This window comes from Polypterus senegalus, chromosome 6, assembly GCF_016835505.1.
Source record: "Polypterus senegalus isolate Bchr_013 chromosome 6, ASM1683550v1, whole genome shotgun sequence".
In the NCBI taxonomy this organism is placed as follows: Eukaryota; Metazoa; Chordata; class Cladistia; order Polypteriformes; family Polypteridae; genus Polypterus; species Polypterus senegalus.
Genome location: NC_053159.1, coordinates 21,370,742 through 21,387,882, shown reverse-complemented (window position 1 = coordinate 21,387,882; position 17,141 = coordinate 21,370,742).

Below are 17,141 nucleotides of genomic sequence, written 5' to 3'. Positions count from 1 at the left end.
TGCCGGGTCAATAGCAGGCTCACAGCTCTGCTGTGTCTCCCCAGCAAAGCAAACAGAAAAGATCTTGATGGGTGGTGCAAGGTACATTGTTAAATGCAAGTAACAGGATTACTTGATCACTGATCTGGCCATGACCTTGCCTGACTGCTGTGTCTGTTTATAGGAAAGTGGCAGATCCCGCTACAATAAATAACTGTGCGGTTCCTGTTTCAAACTGAATAAAGCTGGTTTTGCTAAAGTACTGAGACTCAGCCTCGTGTTTTGGGGTGTAAGACAGGGACCTATAGCACGGCCCCGATCTTTTAGGATTCGCTTCTGTGGTGCCTCACTGCACCACTGTGACCCTGCTGTTGCCCTGCCCAGCAACGGACAAACAGTCGTACACAGATGCGGCAATCACGCTTCAGGACGCACTTCAGTGTGACGTTCCCGTTCCCATTGTAATGGAATTTTACCTGTATATATCTTTTAACATAACATGTTCTCACTTTCATTTTACATATAAAATAGAGATTATACCATTACAACCTCCTATTAACATATTTAATCATCACTTCTGTACATCAGTTACTAGTCCCAGGAATGTATTTGATTTATTTGATTATTTAATTTTTTAGCCTTTTAAATCCTAGTAGTACTTCACTTCTCTGTGAATCTCCAGTCATTAAATACTGTACATTAAATAATAACACATACACTATTCAGATATATATGAATTAAGGGTATATCTTACTTCCATTTGTTGGTAGTCTGTTTTGGGGAGGTTTTTAATAATTTTGCCCTTTCAACTACAGTACGTCATTACAAAAAAGTGTGAGTTGTTCTCCAACACTCTTTAAAGATCATCAAGAAAACACTACTCGATAAAAGCGACTTTAGCACATCGCCATCTTTAGTTAAAATTTCCTTTACAGTAGACCAACACGTAAGGATACAACCCAGACATACTTATCATAAAGTCACAAATATCACAAAGTGAAAGCAGAATGTATGTTCCACTTTCACTACTATATATTTATAATGTTACTTAAATAATGCAAATATATTATTACATTCTTGTCAACATTGTAAATCAAAATAATTTTCCATTTATTCATACCAAGATACACTGCTGTATAGTCAAATAAATCATACTTAGTACATTCAGGATCCAGAGGAATGCAGTTCCATATCAGAATTACAAAATAAGAGTACTTACTTATACTCATTTACTTATAAGGAAAAAGTGGATTAGAACAGGGTACACAGGAAAGAAGAACTTAAAACATCTGCTTTCCCAGTGAGCTAGACAGTACAAGTGGATAGAAATGGTGAACTCTAATTAAGACGCCACTCTGATTGTTTGACTGATATTCTCAATGTTTACACATTTCTTTCTTTCTTTCTTTCTTTCTTTCTTTCTTTCTTTCTTTCTTTCTTTCTTTCTTTCTTTCTTTCAGATAGAATTTCCAATTCATCACTAAATACATCCAAGAACACTCAAGCTTTCTCTAAACTAACTCCCTTAGCACTGATGTCTTTGCAATCTGAGCAAGTGGGACACTGGTGTCCCCATCTCTCAGCAGGAATGCTGCAAAATTTAAATAAGTAATAAACTCACCTCAATAATTAACATATTTTAAAAATGTTTGTGGAAAATTCAATTTAGTCATTATAATCACATTTTTCCAATATTCTATGATGTGCTTAATGCAATTTCTTATCCAGAAAAACATTTGTTTTTGAAATATGTGTCCTTTTTGTGCCTGGTGCCTATAGCCGTTTCCCAGGTTTCTTGGACACCCTGCACTCTTCTAGGTATATCTTTGCTTCAGGTGTGTATATGTGTAGCCTGAAGTTTTCAGTTCCACCTTGGGGCTTGCAGGCTATGTTTCCAGTTCAAGCTCATGGAACCCTTGTTTTTGATTGTTTTAAATATCTCCAAATAGGCTGTTGTGTTTACTCACATTAATAAAACTGTCCCAGTGCCCTAACTCACATGCTTCACTAGGCCGACCTAGATTCACCAATTTATGTTGCTTCCCGTTGACTCCCATGGTAACAGCCACCTGTCTACATTAAAATCATAGTTAAGTGTCCAGGACTTCCATTATACTTCCTCCTCTGTTATGTAGAGAGACAGAAGCAAGTACATTACACCTGGTTGTTCCAGCTCTCTCCATTAAGAAAGAGTGACTAAAGTTTTTTTTTTTTTTTTAATGCCAGGCCCTCATTTGACTTTCTTTAATATATGATCCCAAGGGTCCCTATTAACTCTAAGCGGGATATCACATCTAGTGGCACCCTACTGCAGACATTAGCTTCTGCTGTGGGGTTCTTATTTAATTAGCTTGACCTATGAAATGATAGGACTTTTGGGAGTTCATCTTACACGTACAATTACAATACCTATTTTCTGGGATTGCTTTGTCAGTTTGGGAACCTGGGTCCAACTACACATAAAAATATCCTTCAGAAAGAGAAACAATTTTTATTGAGCTTCAGTTTTTAATTTGTAGTAAGGATGTCTGCTATTGAGAATATTATTTGTGAATCTAAATTTCTTTATATTCCTTGTGTTATAATGCTAAAGAAATATTACATTTAGAATAGTCCAACAGCTGATAACAAAAACAACACATTTTAGCTAATAACCAAATGAAGTAGAATGCAACTAAAACCAAACTGTCAATTTAGATTTGCTGGTGATGAAAAAATATACAGTGCAGAATGTTATTTGTTTCCTTGCTCTTACTCTAATTATTACTATTCAGTCTGCCAACTTTCTAACTGGTTCTATACTCTTTGATCCTCAAATGGCACAATATTGGTTACGGGCATCTGTAGAGACAATCATGAAGCTAATAAATCACAGTTTAAGGTCAGGTAACCACTTCACTGTTTTTTAGTATGTTGTGCTTGTTTTATTCTATGCATGTGACAAAGTTCTATGAGCTGAAACACTGACTATGTATGGTATGTTTAATATAATGATTCACTGATCTGTGATAGTATGTTTTATGACAACATTTAACACAAAATGTTTGCAGCAAGCCTGGACAACAAGATCATATAGATTTAGCCCCTCCTTATTTCATTTTCATTTCACCGCTTCATGAGCAAGGCCATGCTGGCAGAAGATGACAGATGTGAAACCTCCTTTTGCAGCCAGTGTCAGATATGCTGGTGATGGAGTCAGTGAAGGGAATGACAGACAACTGGCCTTCTTTTTCCCTGTGGGAAGCACCTTTTTCAGTGATAAAAATAATAATAATAACTCTTTGGGAGATTCACGGTGATTCAAATTTACAACCTCTGCAACTATGGAAAGGGAATGCCTGCTACCTATGTGCAGTGAGAAACTTCCAGGAGACCATTGTACAGTATAACTATAAGTTTCTAGCCTCCTAGAGTCCTTGCACATGGACTTGAGCAGCCTTGTCTGTGAATGTCATCATTATTATTTTGCTTTAAATTTGCATAGAGTTAGCTTTACAAGTTATTTAGGAAAATTTAGATCTTGAAAAAAATTAAGGTTTTAGTCAGGATACAATTTGCAGTAAATTTATATTCTAGTTAAATCAACTGGCACAGACCATCCAAGTAAGGTCCCAACATCAAATTACTAAGCCATGTGTGGGCTGGGAGCATGTGGGCAGTGGTTCAATCATTTTGCATCACTTTTGGCCTTTTGCAACTTTTTAGCCCCTTCAGCCCCCACACCCCCAATTCATTCATACTAGATTACATCATTAAAACAAATTTGGCTTCTTTATGAAAAGTAAATCTAGGATCACAGACACAGCTGCATGGTTTATTATTTCATTCCTTTTGATCGCTTTATAGATCTACTTGTTGTGACCATCTGCTGTTTTGGTCCCATGGTAGCTGTTGACCATTATTCCTGCTGACATGCTCTGTTCTCCCAAGGTCTTCAGTGGTGGATGCCAATTTCTCTGTGGATGCTGTGTAGTGTGAATGTTTGTCAGGTCAGCTTCTCATTCAAAACTACATACACACACTAGACCATGGTAAGTGCCATGGTGTATTTACTTCAATCTCAAGGCCGCCACCTGCACATATCCAACTGATGCATCAAGCTGCAACTGGAAAAATTTTAAATGCAAACTGAACATCAATTATCCAGCTAATCTAGTTGATAAAAACCTAAAAGAAGACAGGTTTGAGCTGTACACCCGCTCAATTTGTCACTCTGGGCTAGTCTTCAAGCTCTAAGCTACATGCATAGGATATAAATATGGCATTTTTTATGTTATATGTTCTTTACATACTCTTTTATGGTAAAATTCGACAAAGAAGCAAAGACGTGGATTTGGATGTGACAAGCCAATAATGAGAAGGTTCAGTAAAATAACCTTCATTTTACTTAGAATATTGCAGTGTCGGCCAAGTAACAATTAATACTTTTGTACAAAAATATACAACAAATGTGTGTTAAATGCAAAATGGTATACTATAACAGACTAAAATACTCTCCTGATCATTTATACACCATGCAGAGCATTCTTAAACTTGATCAGCCCAGGAGCAGGAAAAAAACTTGGCAGTATAACAATGACATTAAGAGCACAGAAGAGTTGGTAACAGTTTATAATTTGTTATTGTCATGCTATATTTTTCTGAAAATGACAAAGAAACAAAGATGACTAACAGAAGTGCAATATGCACAGCTAATCAGAAGCTCTAATCAAGGAATGCTAAACTTATGTAAGTATTGAATCTTCAGTCTGAATTTAAAACATGAGGCCAATGGGGCATCTCTTATGCATGCAGGCAGATCAATTCTAAAAGCTCAACCTCCCATTGTTATTAATCTTTGGAGACTCTAGTACACCAGCATTTTGAGATTGTAATTCACACTCCAGTTTGTATACAATGATAAGTTTAGATAAATAAGCAGAGCCTTGGCAATTTAAGAATTTATATGAAAGAAGAAGAATTTTGAAATCAGTCCAGAACTTACCCAGAAGCCAGAGTAAAGAACTAAACAACAGGGGTTATGTGGTAGTACTTCCTAGTTTTAGTAATGATTCTTGCAGCAGCATTTTGAGTTAAGAGAAAGCCACAAATAGAAGAATCTGAACATCCTATAAATAATCCATTTCACTAGTCAATTTTACTAGAAAAGAATTCACAAATGACTTTCTTGGTATTCCACAAAATTAGGAATGTCTTAATTTTATGTATGTTTAAAAAATAAAAAAAAGGTTTTTCATTGTGTCATAATGGTGTTAAAGATAACACCTACAGTATGTTGTGTGTTGATTGAGTAAAACTAATTTTAAAGCTACAAATTTAAAAAATGGCCGGACATCGTTCTGGTTTGTATAATTCCCCCAAAACAATAATATCTTTGTTTTTTCTGTTGTCAGGGATGCCAGGGGCTATGACCCGGCCGGGACGCCAGGAGGGACCGGAAGAGGATCAGAGCCCGGCCTGGATCACGTGGGGTTCGCCTTCCGGGTTGCTTTGGGGGCCACGGGTCAAGGGCATGGAAGCCTTTCCCTGTAGGGGCCCGTGGTCACCGCCAGGAGGCGCCCCAATGCCTTGGGGACCTGTTAACCCAGCACTTCCGCCACACCAGGAAGTGCTGGGGGGAAGATTTATGATGGCGCCCGGAGAGCAGCCGGGAGGACAGCCGACACTTCCGCCACGCTGGGGCGTGGTCAGAGAAGGAATGCCGGGAACACCAGGTGCTCATCCGGGTCATCTATAAAAGGGGTCGTCTCCATTCATTCGAGGCTGGAGTCGGGTGGAAGGAGGACGAAGCAGTGGAGAGTGGAGGCGGCCCGAAGAAAGGCATTGTGGCCAGGACTTTGAGTGTTTATTGGGGTATTGTGCACTAAACTGGGTCTGAGTGACCAAATAGACTGGGGTCTTTGTGACCATAATTTGTAAATATTGTAAATAAACGTGTGGTGGTTTGTGCAAAACAAGATGTCTGCCTGTCTGTGCCCGGGTGCCGTTGACACTGTATTCAAAGACAAGTAGTTATCATCTATCAATTATTTTAACTCACTGACACAATTGATTAAGTACACAATAGAAGAAATGTCATTTGGTCTGACAGAAATGCATAGCTGAGTATCATCTGCATATAAATGAAAGTGGATATTATATTTTCACCTCTTCCAGTGCTGGCATATAAAATGAAATGAGTAACCACTGCCTTACCATGGCCATATCACATATATAAAAAAGCAAGTAACAAAAAAGTGAAAAATAAAATTCAAAAGAAAAATAAAACTTTGGGGCCCACAGTCACTAGGAAGGTGGCATGTTGAAATGTTTCTGATTTTGGCTAACTGGTAACCCATTGATTGGTATGCTATTCTGCCATTCTCTTGATAAATATAATGCAATAGAAGGAAGGTCTGGTAAAGTTAACACATCTCTTCTGAGTCTTGGAAAGAGGAAGGAATAACCTTTAGTAATACAAACCACAACGTCAATGAGAAAAGAAAGGGGATAGTGCCCAATAGCACAACTGAGGCAGGAATAGACACTGGGCATTCAATATGGCTTGCCAAGGAGGTCCAGAGGAAAGTATGAGCTGTAACTTATTAATTAGATTCACTATAGGCTATAACCTGTTGAAATTGGATCTAAGGGGTACATGATGGGTTTCATTTTAGAGACCAATCATTTTATGGATCATAGTGATCAGCCATTTTTTGAACTCATACTGGAGTGAGGGATGTAGAGAAAGAAAGAACACACCTTGTGAGCAATGCCTCTAAACTAACACATTCTATCCATACTGTCTCTTTTACTTTGATAATAGATACAGTATATGGGTTCTGCATGTACCATGGGAGCTGACCATACAACATGATGGAAAGGAGAAGTAGCATAAAATGAAACAGGACTGGGTTCAAGAGATGGTTTATTGAATCAAGCAAATTAAAAACAAAAATACTGAGCCACCTTTCATTTTTCTTTTTTCTTTTAAAGGGTCCTTAGAGTCACATTAATCTTGAAACAATTGCGTTTTATCAAACCATACTCTAGTAGTAAAACATTTGCAAATGCATTTTGTGACATTAAGAAAAAAAAGTATCCCTAAAATGCTATGAACAGCATTATTTGGACTGATTCTTCCACTTGTTACATTAAATGCATGCAGGTAATTCCCTATAGAGATAAACTGGAGTTTTGCAACATTCAATTACTCATAATGTGATTTTCACGATTTGGTCACCTACGAAATACAGTAGTCTAGTGTTAATGGAACAGGGTGCTCTTCATATAGGAGATTAGCAATTGAACACTTTTTTGAGAGGTCAAGCAGCCTTAGAATACATATATGGCCATCAAAGTCTTTACAGCCTGATAATACATCAGCATAATATGAATCTTCTGACATTATCATCTGTCACACATGTGCAAATAGGATGCAGTCAAAGAGCCTAAAGGTGAGTGAAACATCGCGAGATAGAGGGTTGTCACGTGGTACTTACCTGAATCTCTTTTGGTCAACAGAAAACCTGAAGAAAAATAATTCCTCCACTTCCGGATTCCAAAATGGCCACGACGACGTCACTTCCGGCCAACCACGATGACGTCACTTCCGGCTCCATCAATCCACCTCACTTCCATCCCATCATGATGACGTTGTTTCCGGTTCCTGTTTCCAACGTCACTTCTTGCCAACCATTTCCTGTCCCATAATCCTTTTCTGTATAAAGTCGCCATTTTGACTGGAGAAAACTGTTCACTGTTTTGTTTTTGAGACATTGAATCACTAATTCTTTATTTTGTCTGGATGACAATATATGGGGACGGTCCCCAAAACTTTGTTTTGTGTTGTGCAACATTCTTTGGAGAAGAATAATCACCACAATTGGCATAGTCGGCAGGATTGTTTTTCGTCTGTTTAAAGATGTTGGAGGAACAGGACCTAAACACCGTTCTGAGCACCATCATGGGCGATCTACAAACCCTAAAAATACAGATGGGCGAGACAAGGACCCAAGTAGCAGGAGCCAACGCTCGTGCTGCTGCTGCTGCAGGTGTATGGACGTAGGTCGCTCGGCCACCACCTATTGCTATCACTACATTAACAGAGTCGGACGACATCGAAACATATTTTTTGATCTTCGAGCGTACCGCTAAGCGGAACACATGGCCGAGGTCGGAATGGGCATACCTACTGGCTCCCTACCTGAAGGGAACGGCGCAGAGAGCCTATTATGATCTAACTGAGGAGCAGGCCGCTGATTATGACGCTCTAAAAAAGGAGGTGTTCAAGTGCTACGGCGTATCCCCGGAACAGCAAGCGAGAGAATGGAGGGAGTGGCAGTTCGATCCCGAGAGACCGATAAGAACCCAGGGCTTTGAAGTCTGGGGAAAAGTATGTCGCTGGCTATGGCCCGACATTAATAGTTCGCACAAAATGGCCGTGCTGCTAGCGTGTGAAACTTTTGTGCATGCCCTCCCTGACCATATCACCCAGCAAGTACGGAAACATAATTTCGATGACATGGACACCTTAATCCAAATTACAGAGCGCCACTGGGTGGCTTGCAAATCAGGGAAATCAGAACGGTTCTCACGCCGAACCCAACAGGCACGTGGGGCAGCTCCTGAGCCCACCCGACAAGCTCCCGAGCCTGCCGTCCGTAAACGGGACAGAGGTGCTAGTCTTCCCCGCTGTTTCAAGTGTGGGAGGATTGGACATCTGTCCCCCAACTGTTCCTTCGAGCCCATGGATTGCTCATTAGTTAGGGGAGAAAGGTATTGTGCCACTGTGACTAATCCTTTATCTCTTCCATATACAGGTGCAGTTATTATAAATGGCAGGAAGGTAAGAGCAATGTTTGATTCCGGAGTAACATTTCCATTGTTGCCACCCGTTTCGTTTTACCACAACAGTGGACTAGGATAAAAACTAGTCTAAAATGTATTCATGGGGATATCTGGTATTATAAAACGGCCAGATGTGTGATATCGGTGAATCATCACCTAACGAGCATGGCCATGGCTGTATTACCGGATCCCCCTTTTCCAGTTATATTGGGTAGAGACTGGAATAAAATTACCAGCGGTAATAACATAACTGTACCTAAGAAACATTTAGGCTTAGTAATGGAGAATACTGCTCCGACTGCCTCCACGCCATGTCCCACAGTAGCACGGACCCATACGGGTACCCAATGTGAAGAAATTGATGTCCCATCGACCTCTGCGGGAACTAGTGCAGTTAACGTAGAAGACGTGGCGACAGAAACCACACCCCTTAAGGTCGCACAAGACCCAATACAAGATTTAACTGCCCAATTTCTATTAACACCATCATCTTTTAAAAGAGAACAATGGAACAATGATTCCTTAAAAAATATTAGGAATGCAGTAGTATCTACCGAGGGTTATACAACCCTGGATCCCATGCCACCGATGCCGTTCTTTGTACTTAAAAACGAATTATTATATAGAGTGGCAGAACACGAGGGAGAAGTGAGAACGTTGTTGTTAATTCCACGCACTTTTCGGCGAAAGGTGTGTGAATTAGCACACGCTCACCTTCTAGGAGCCCACTTAGGCTCCGAAAAAACGTTAGAGAGAATAAAGCTCCGATTCTATTGGCTGGGAATTAACGAGGAGGTCCGGCGATTTTGCACTTCCTGTCCAGAGTGTCAACTTCGCCAGATTCCTAGAAGGACGTGAGCTCCTCTCGTTCCCCTTCCCCTTATTGATATCCCTTTTGAACGAGTCGGTATCGATCTCGTAGGACCATTGGAACCCTCGTTAAAAGGCTTTAAATATATTTTGGTGCTAGTAGATTATGCCACTCGCTTTCCGGAAGCTGTTCCGTTGCGCTCAGCTAATATGAAAAACATTGCACGGGAATTAGTAGGGATATTCGCTCGTGTTGGGATCCCCAAAGAGGTTTTAACGGACCAAGGGACTCCTTTCACTTCGGAGACGTTCAGGGAAGTAGCCAAATTACTCCGAATAAAACATCTGAAAACGTCTGTCTATCATCCCCAAACTGACGGGTTGGTGGAGCGTTTCAATCAAACTTTGAAACAGATGTTATGCAAGGTAGTTAACGAGGATGGAAGAAACTGGGATCAGTTGCTTCCTCTCGTTTTGTTTGCTTATCGGGAAGTCCCTCAGACCTCTACTGGTTTCTCTCCCTTTGAATTATTATATGGAAGACAACCCAGAGGGCTTTTGGATATGTTAAAAGAAGGATGGGAAGAGGAGGTCCTCCCAACTTCAAATATTTTTGAATATATCGCGCAATTACGTGATAGACTAGAGAAAATCAGACCTATTCTAAAAGAAAATTTGGAAAAGGCACAAGCAGCGCAGTCCTGTTATTATAACTGAAACACCACCATTCGGGAATTTGTCCCAGGTGATCGTGTGATGGTACTCGTCCCAACTTCTCATTCAAAGTTGTTAGCACATTGGCAAGGCCACTATGAAATTAAAGAAAGATAAGGTCTTGTTGATTATTTGGTTAAACAACCTAATCGGCGACCAACTGAACAAGTATATCATATTAATTTGCTGAAACCATGGAAGGACAGGGAACCTGATCCCTCGTCCAATCAGCCTCGTTCTCTTTTTATGTCATGTGCCCAACTTAATTTTGGCTCCGATTTGACATTCAACGACAAGATCTCGAGACGGCTATCTTGTCTGTCCCTAAAGTTGTGGACGAGATACCTGGACGTACTGCGTTGATTGTTCACGATATTATTACTAACCCTGGAGTGATTGTCAGAGAGAGACCTTATAGGCTCCTGGAGGCAAAGAAAGTGGAAGTAGAGTTGGAAATTAGACGAATGCTAGAATTAGGGGTTATTGAGGAGAGTCATAGCCCTTGGTCTAGTCCAATTGTCTTAGTTTCTAAACCCGATGGGTCGTGGAGATTTTGTAATGACTTTCGATGACTTAATCAGGTCTCTAAATTTGATGCATATCCCATGCCGTGGGTGGATGATTTACTTGATCGGTTGGGGAACGCTCAATTCCTAACTACTCTTGACATGACTAAAGGGTATTGGCAAATTCCCTTAGCGGACTCCGCCAAAGAAAAAAACGCTTTTAGTACACCCAGTGGACATTGGCAATAAAGGGGCCTTCCTTTTGGCTTGCACGGGGCACCAGCTACCTTCCAACGTCTGGTAGACACACTGCTAAGGCCCCACAATTCATATAGTGCTGCCTACCTAGATGATGTCATTTATTCCAGCACGTGGAAGGATCATGTATGGCAGGTTCAAACAATACTCTACAAGCTAGCGTCTGCTGGTCTTCGAATTAATCCGAAGAAATGTTTTTTTGGATTAAGAGAAGCCAAATATTTAGGCTACCTAGTAGGAGGGGGTGTTGTTAAACCACAATGTTCTAAAATTGATGCCATTTTGAATTGGCCCCGTCCGATGAATAAGCGGCAGGTACAAGCATTTTGGGATTGGCAGGTTACTATCGCGTTTTGTACCGCATTTCTCAGAAGTTGCTGCGCCTTATCTAATTTAACAAGGAAACGAGCACCTTTAAAAGTGGTATGGGATATTTCGGTTGAGAAAGCATTCAGTGACTTAAAATTGGCCCTTACTTCAGCACCTGTTTTAAGATCTCCTGATTTTTCTGTTCCTTTCATCCTCCAGACCGACGCATCGGCCACAGGTTTGGGTGCCGTGCTGAGCCAATGCATTGATGGTGCTGAACACCCTGTTATGTACCTGAGCCGGAAACTGCTGGACCGGAGACCAAGTATGCTGCGGTGGAGCGAGAAGCCTTGGCGATTAAGTGGGCTGTCACGTCTTTGAGGTACTACCTACTGGGGCGTGAGTTTACTCTGGTGACGGATCATGCTGCTTTACAGTGGATGTCCCTTCATCGGGAGTCTAACCCTCGCATCACTAGGTGGTTTTTGAATCTTCAGCCTTATCGTTTCAGTGTCATTTATCGTAAAGGTTCCTTGCAGGCCAACGCAGATGCTCTCTCTCGTGTCCACGACCTCTCGGTGCAGGTCGCCCGACCCGAGGGTCTGGGCTGAGGGGGTCATGTCACACATGTGCGATTAGGAGGCAGTCAAAGAGCCTAAAGGTGAGTGAAACATCGCGAGATAGAGGGTTGTCACGTGGTACTTACCTGAATCTCTTTTGGTCAACAGAAAACCTGAAGAAAAATAATTCCTCCACTTCCGGATTCCAAAATGGCTGCGACGACGCCACTTCCGGCCAACCATGATGACGTCACTTCCGGCTCCATCAATCCACCTCACTTCCGTCCCATCATGATGACGTTGTTTCCGGTTCCTGTTTCCAACGTCACTTCTTGCCAACCATTTCCTGTCCTATAATCCTTTTCTGTATAAAGTCGCCATTTTGACTGGAGAAAACTGTTCACTGTTTTGTTTTTGAGACATTGAATCACTAATTCTTTATTTTGTCTGGACGACAATATATGGGGACGGTCCCCAAAACCTTGTTTTGTGTTGTGCAACATTCTTTGGAGAAGAATAATCACCACACGTCATTTTATTTGATTTACATTGTACATATAAATCCTTTTTTTAATTAATTCATCATTGCAGACATTCTCATAAATTTCAAACAAAAGTACAGCTCAACACTGTGAATACACCCGAGTGGTCATTCTACTGTGTTCTAGAGTGGGCACTCCTGCCTCAGAGCCTGAAGTTATTTTCATTCTTTTTTCAAAATGTGCAATTTGAGCAGCTTCAGCCTAACTGTGTCTTCTTCTGACAGACCCAATAAAAATGGATGATATTTCTCACGTTTTTCACTGTGGAATGAGCATCTTATGACAATGTGAACTGCTTCCAGTCTACTAAAGCTCAGGTACCTCTTGAAGTCACACCTCTTTACAAAGCTTTGTGCTATGATGAAGGCTTAGAATTTCTATCCCTCCTGGATATCTATAACTGTACTGACACTGTCACCTTTCAAGTCTTCTTCTGTTAAGTCCATGACACCAACCCCAGCCCAAGGCTTTCTACATACTACTTTAACATTTGTTCTTCTTTACCTGGTACCATTATTTTTTATAATCATGCAAATATAATTGAATGTGGAGAGTCCTTTAAAAGAAAACATGTTTCTACTCATATAGGTTAAAAGCCAACTTTAGAGATAAACTTAATTAAGTTGTAATCAAACAGAATGTTATTTGAATTAAAAACAATACTCAGTAGTTTAAAACTCTTTTGTAATGAAAACTGACATGTATTGTAAGGATTCAAGGATTTACAAGTATGGATTTTATTTAGGAGCAGAAAAAAGACAGATTAGTTGTTAAGGAAATGGGTAAAGACAGATGTAAATGCACCATGAGTAATAGAACTAATCACTGAGCATAATGTGTATCTGCTCATTTCTATTTCACTTAGCTTTAATTTAGATTGTATTAATATACAGAAGCTAGAACATCCAAGAGCAGAACTAGACATGATAGAATAGCATAAGAAAGCAGAGATGTTATTTTATTAGTAAATGAAAAGGGTCTTCAAATGTATTACCTAGGCATATATAGTATTTTTTGTGTATTTTTCTTAATTCCTGTTAGTGATGTAGAGGTTATGAAGTCATTTTGGGGAAGACACCTAACAGGAACAAAGGAAAATTAATAGGGTTATTGCTACTGAATTCAGGGAATAAAAATAAGACCACTCCAATCTAACATGTGTAGATCATATGAGATAGTAATAAACACAAAATGTGATGGCTCAGGTGAACTTGTTTTCTATTAAACTAATATTGCATTGTTTATTTTGTTCTGAAGAACACAAGAAATGATGAATTCCACAAATAGCTTTAGTACATAAGAATATTTCTTTACTTGTTTATTGAATTTATTACCTTTGAAATTTCACTACAGTTGCATATTAGGCATTGTTTAGAGTGCACATTATTGTAATAATTCATATGATAACAATATACAAATACTCTTTCCACAACCCACAAAGAAAGGACAGTATCTATTCAAGGGTTTTGCTATATCCAGTGGGTTAGCAAGCCAGACTGAGTGAGTATAACATTATAGATGTCCCCCGCAGTACCTGCCCTGGATAAGTGGGTTAGGAATATCTGTGGATGGATGGATGGATGGATGGATGGATTATGAAGGTGTGTTAGACTCTAAACTCTAAACTATACAGTTACAGCCAGGGGACCCCTTTTAAACGTACTGTATACCACACACCTTCCCCTGAATGCTGTGTTCCCAGTTGCTAGTGTGATCTCCATTTTATGGGGGAGCCTGTCACATGTTGTGTGTCTACCAAATGCCCTTTCTGTCCTTGGAAATCTGTAGAACTCTAGATGACAATAAGGAATTATTTTTTCTTTAACATCAAGGCCATAAAGCAAATGAAAAACAAAACGACTTTAAAGAAATTATGCAAAAATAATATAAATAACAGGACAGTGCTAACTGCTGTTATCTGTTTTATGGATAGGCCATCACATGTATTGCAGACAGGTTGTTAGCCTTTCCTGGAAAACTGAGATTCCTAATGGAACAGATAAAACATTATGTCTGTCTTCTTGTGCTTTGCCATTATTTTATCATCCAAGCTATGCTGAACTTTCCAAATTTCAAACAGATGCTCAGAAGGCAGTAACTGAGTGATTACCAATAGATTAGAAGTATAGACTCCCTTGGCCAGGTTTGTTGGGCTTCTGTACAGTAGTCGGCTATGTACTTCCAAAGGCAGATCCTTGCTGCTCATAGCGCTACATAGAATAAACAGATCTGCAGGCACCTTTGCCAAATGCTGTATATCCCTGACCGGCTCTCCAGATCTGGGTGACGTTAGGGTCATGAGCCACAGCTCATTTATGGGCTGCTGTTAAATGGCTTCAAGTTTGTAAGTAGATGACCTGAAAGAGGAGACTGGTACTGTTGCTACAGTATTATAAACATTCTTTAATGTATCCCATAAATACAGAAAAAATGAATTTAAAATAAGAATGTAGTTAGCAAAGACGAGAAGAGGATTCAGGGCATCAAGTCTTTTTCACAATTCAGGTTTTATATTTCTGAATACCCTCAGCTTCAGATGTAACAAAATTTATTTCAAGAAAGACATTTTGTAACTGAAGCCGTTATCTCTATGAGAAAAATAGCATTCAATAGTTTAGGGAAAAACCACAAATGTTTAGAAATTTATAAGAACTTCATAGCTGGTTTTCTGCTTAAACAGTTTGGCCAAATTCCTTGTAATCAACCATTAATGGCATGACCTGAATCAAATCAGATTTTTTGAAGAATTTAAATCTTATAGATTATTACACTGTAAAATCACCAGTGATAACACTTGAAAGTGTATATAACATTGTTCCTATAAAGCTTTATAACGTCGATATTGTCATGTGGACAGAGTACAGTGAAATTGTTAACTTGCATGAGCTAATCAACAGGCAACACATCAGCACTCTCTAACACCATGATGAGTGAGTAGAACTGCCTCATCAAGAAGTGCCTGTGTTACTTACATAAAAAATCTCAGAATGGTATTTGTTATATATTTCACCTAAAAAATATACACACTTTAAAGAGTTAATTTGACATATAACACCTTGTTTAACTCTAGATATTTTTTCTCTGGCAATCAATTTTTATTTTGTGTAGAGTCTATCATTGTCTTAATTTCCTTACATTCACATTAGGAGACAAATGTATTTATTTTTTTTAATTAAATACAAAGGCAGCTTGCATATGTAATCCTGCATCACACAGAAAGGACAAACTATACTTGCTGAAACATGTCTGAAGGAAATATGTACGTGACTTAAAGTATGTATTTCCTGTTTGTTTTGTTGCTTTTAAATAAAAGAAAAAAATATTTTAGTAAAAGTATTAAAAGGACGCTTGAAAAAATGAGGTGTACATACTGGCTGTACTATTTTCTTTTTTCTGAAAACCTTTTTTAATTATTTATTTTTCACATTTCTTGTTTATGTGTCTTAAAGTAAACTCATTCTTTGTAAATGAAAGCACTGTCATCACATCCCCTGCAGGGAATCACCCAGCCACATAAGCCCCCTTCCTCGTGTTGAGAATGTTTGGTGATAAACCTTTTCCATCATCACCAGCCTACACACACATTCACGGATTCTCGCTTAAGAAACCTCATTCTGGAAAGGAGATCCCCATCACAGACAAACACAAAGATAATATCAGTTCAGGTTTAAAGGTCAGAAAGTAGTGAATGGAAATTAAAAAAAAATTTCAGTTTTTCAGTTCAGAGTTTTTTCTTCTTTATGTGCTGCTCTGTAATGCATCCCACATGAAAGGCTGGCATGGTGGCATATAGTGCTGCTGCAGTGCAGTTTCAGGAAGGCTGGACTGAACTCTGACACTGTTACTTTCTGCATGAAGTCTGCCTTCCATCTTACATTTTTAACTTCATTGTCAAGTGTAAATTGGAACAGCGTGAGTTTGTGGCTTGTACTGACACACTATATGAGGTTGGTACTTGTCTTGTGTTACATGATGTTGGATCAGGCTCCAGCATCCCATGATCATGAGCTTAACTAGCATGTTTCTTTCTATTAAAATAATTCACAAACTGAGTTATTTAGTCAATTTAGGTTTCCTCTTATTTGATTATATAAATCGTTCAAATGAATGTAACCTAAACTTGACAGGGTCATAATGGCTCTAGAAAATATTTTATTAAACTAAGTAAAAGAATAAAAGCACAGCCCTCGTTCTTTCCTACCCATAGAGTTAAATTTTACATGGAGATTTAGCGGAGTACACCGTAAAAGAACCAATTGTCTTTATTGTCTGTACTATGAAGTAAAACTTCCATACTCACTTCCCCTTCACACTGCCCTATCACACATGAAGAAAGCTGAGGGGCAACTATGTGTGGATGCTGTTCATTGACTACTATACTGTACTGAGCCCTCTCCTTTACTCCCTCATTACAAACTACTGCATATCTACCCATGATACTAACATCATAATAAAGTTTGTAGACAACACCATCATGATAGGTCTTATCTCCAAAAATGACCAAGCAGGGTATAGAGTAGTGGTTGAGAATCTGTAGAGTTGGAGGCAGAACAACAACATTGCACTCAATTCCAGGAAAACAAAGGAACTGATTCTGGATTTCAGGAGACTAAACTACAGCAATCACCGTTCAA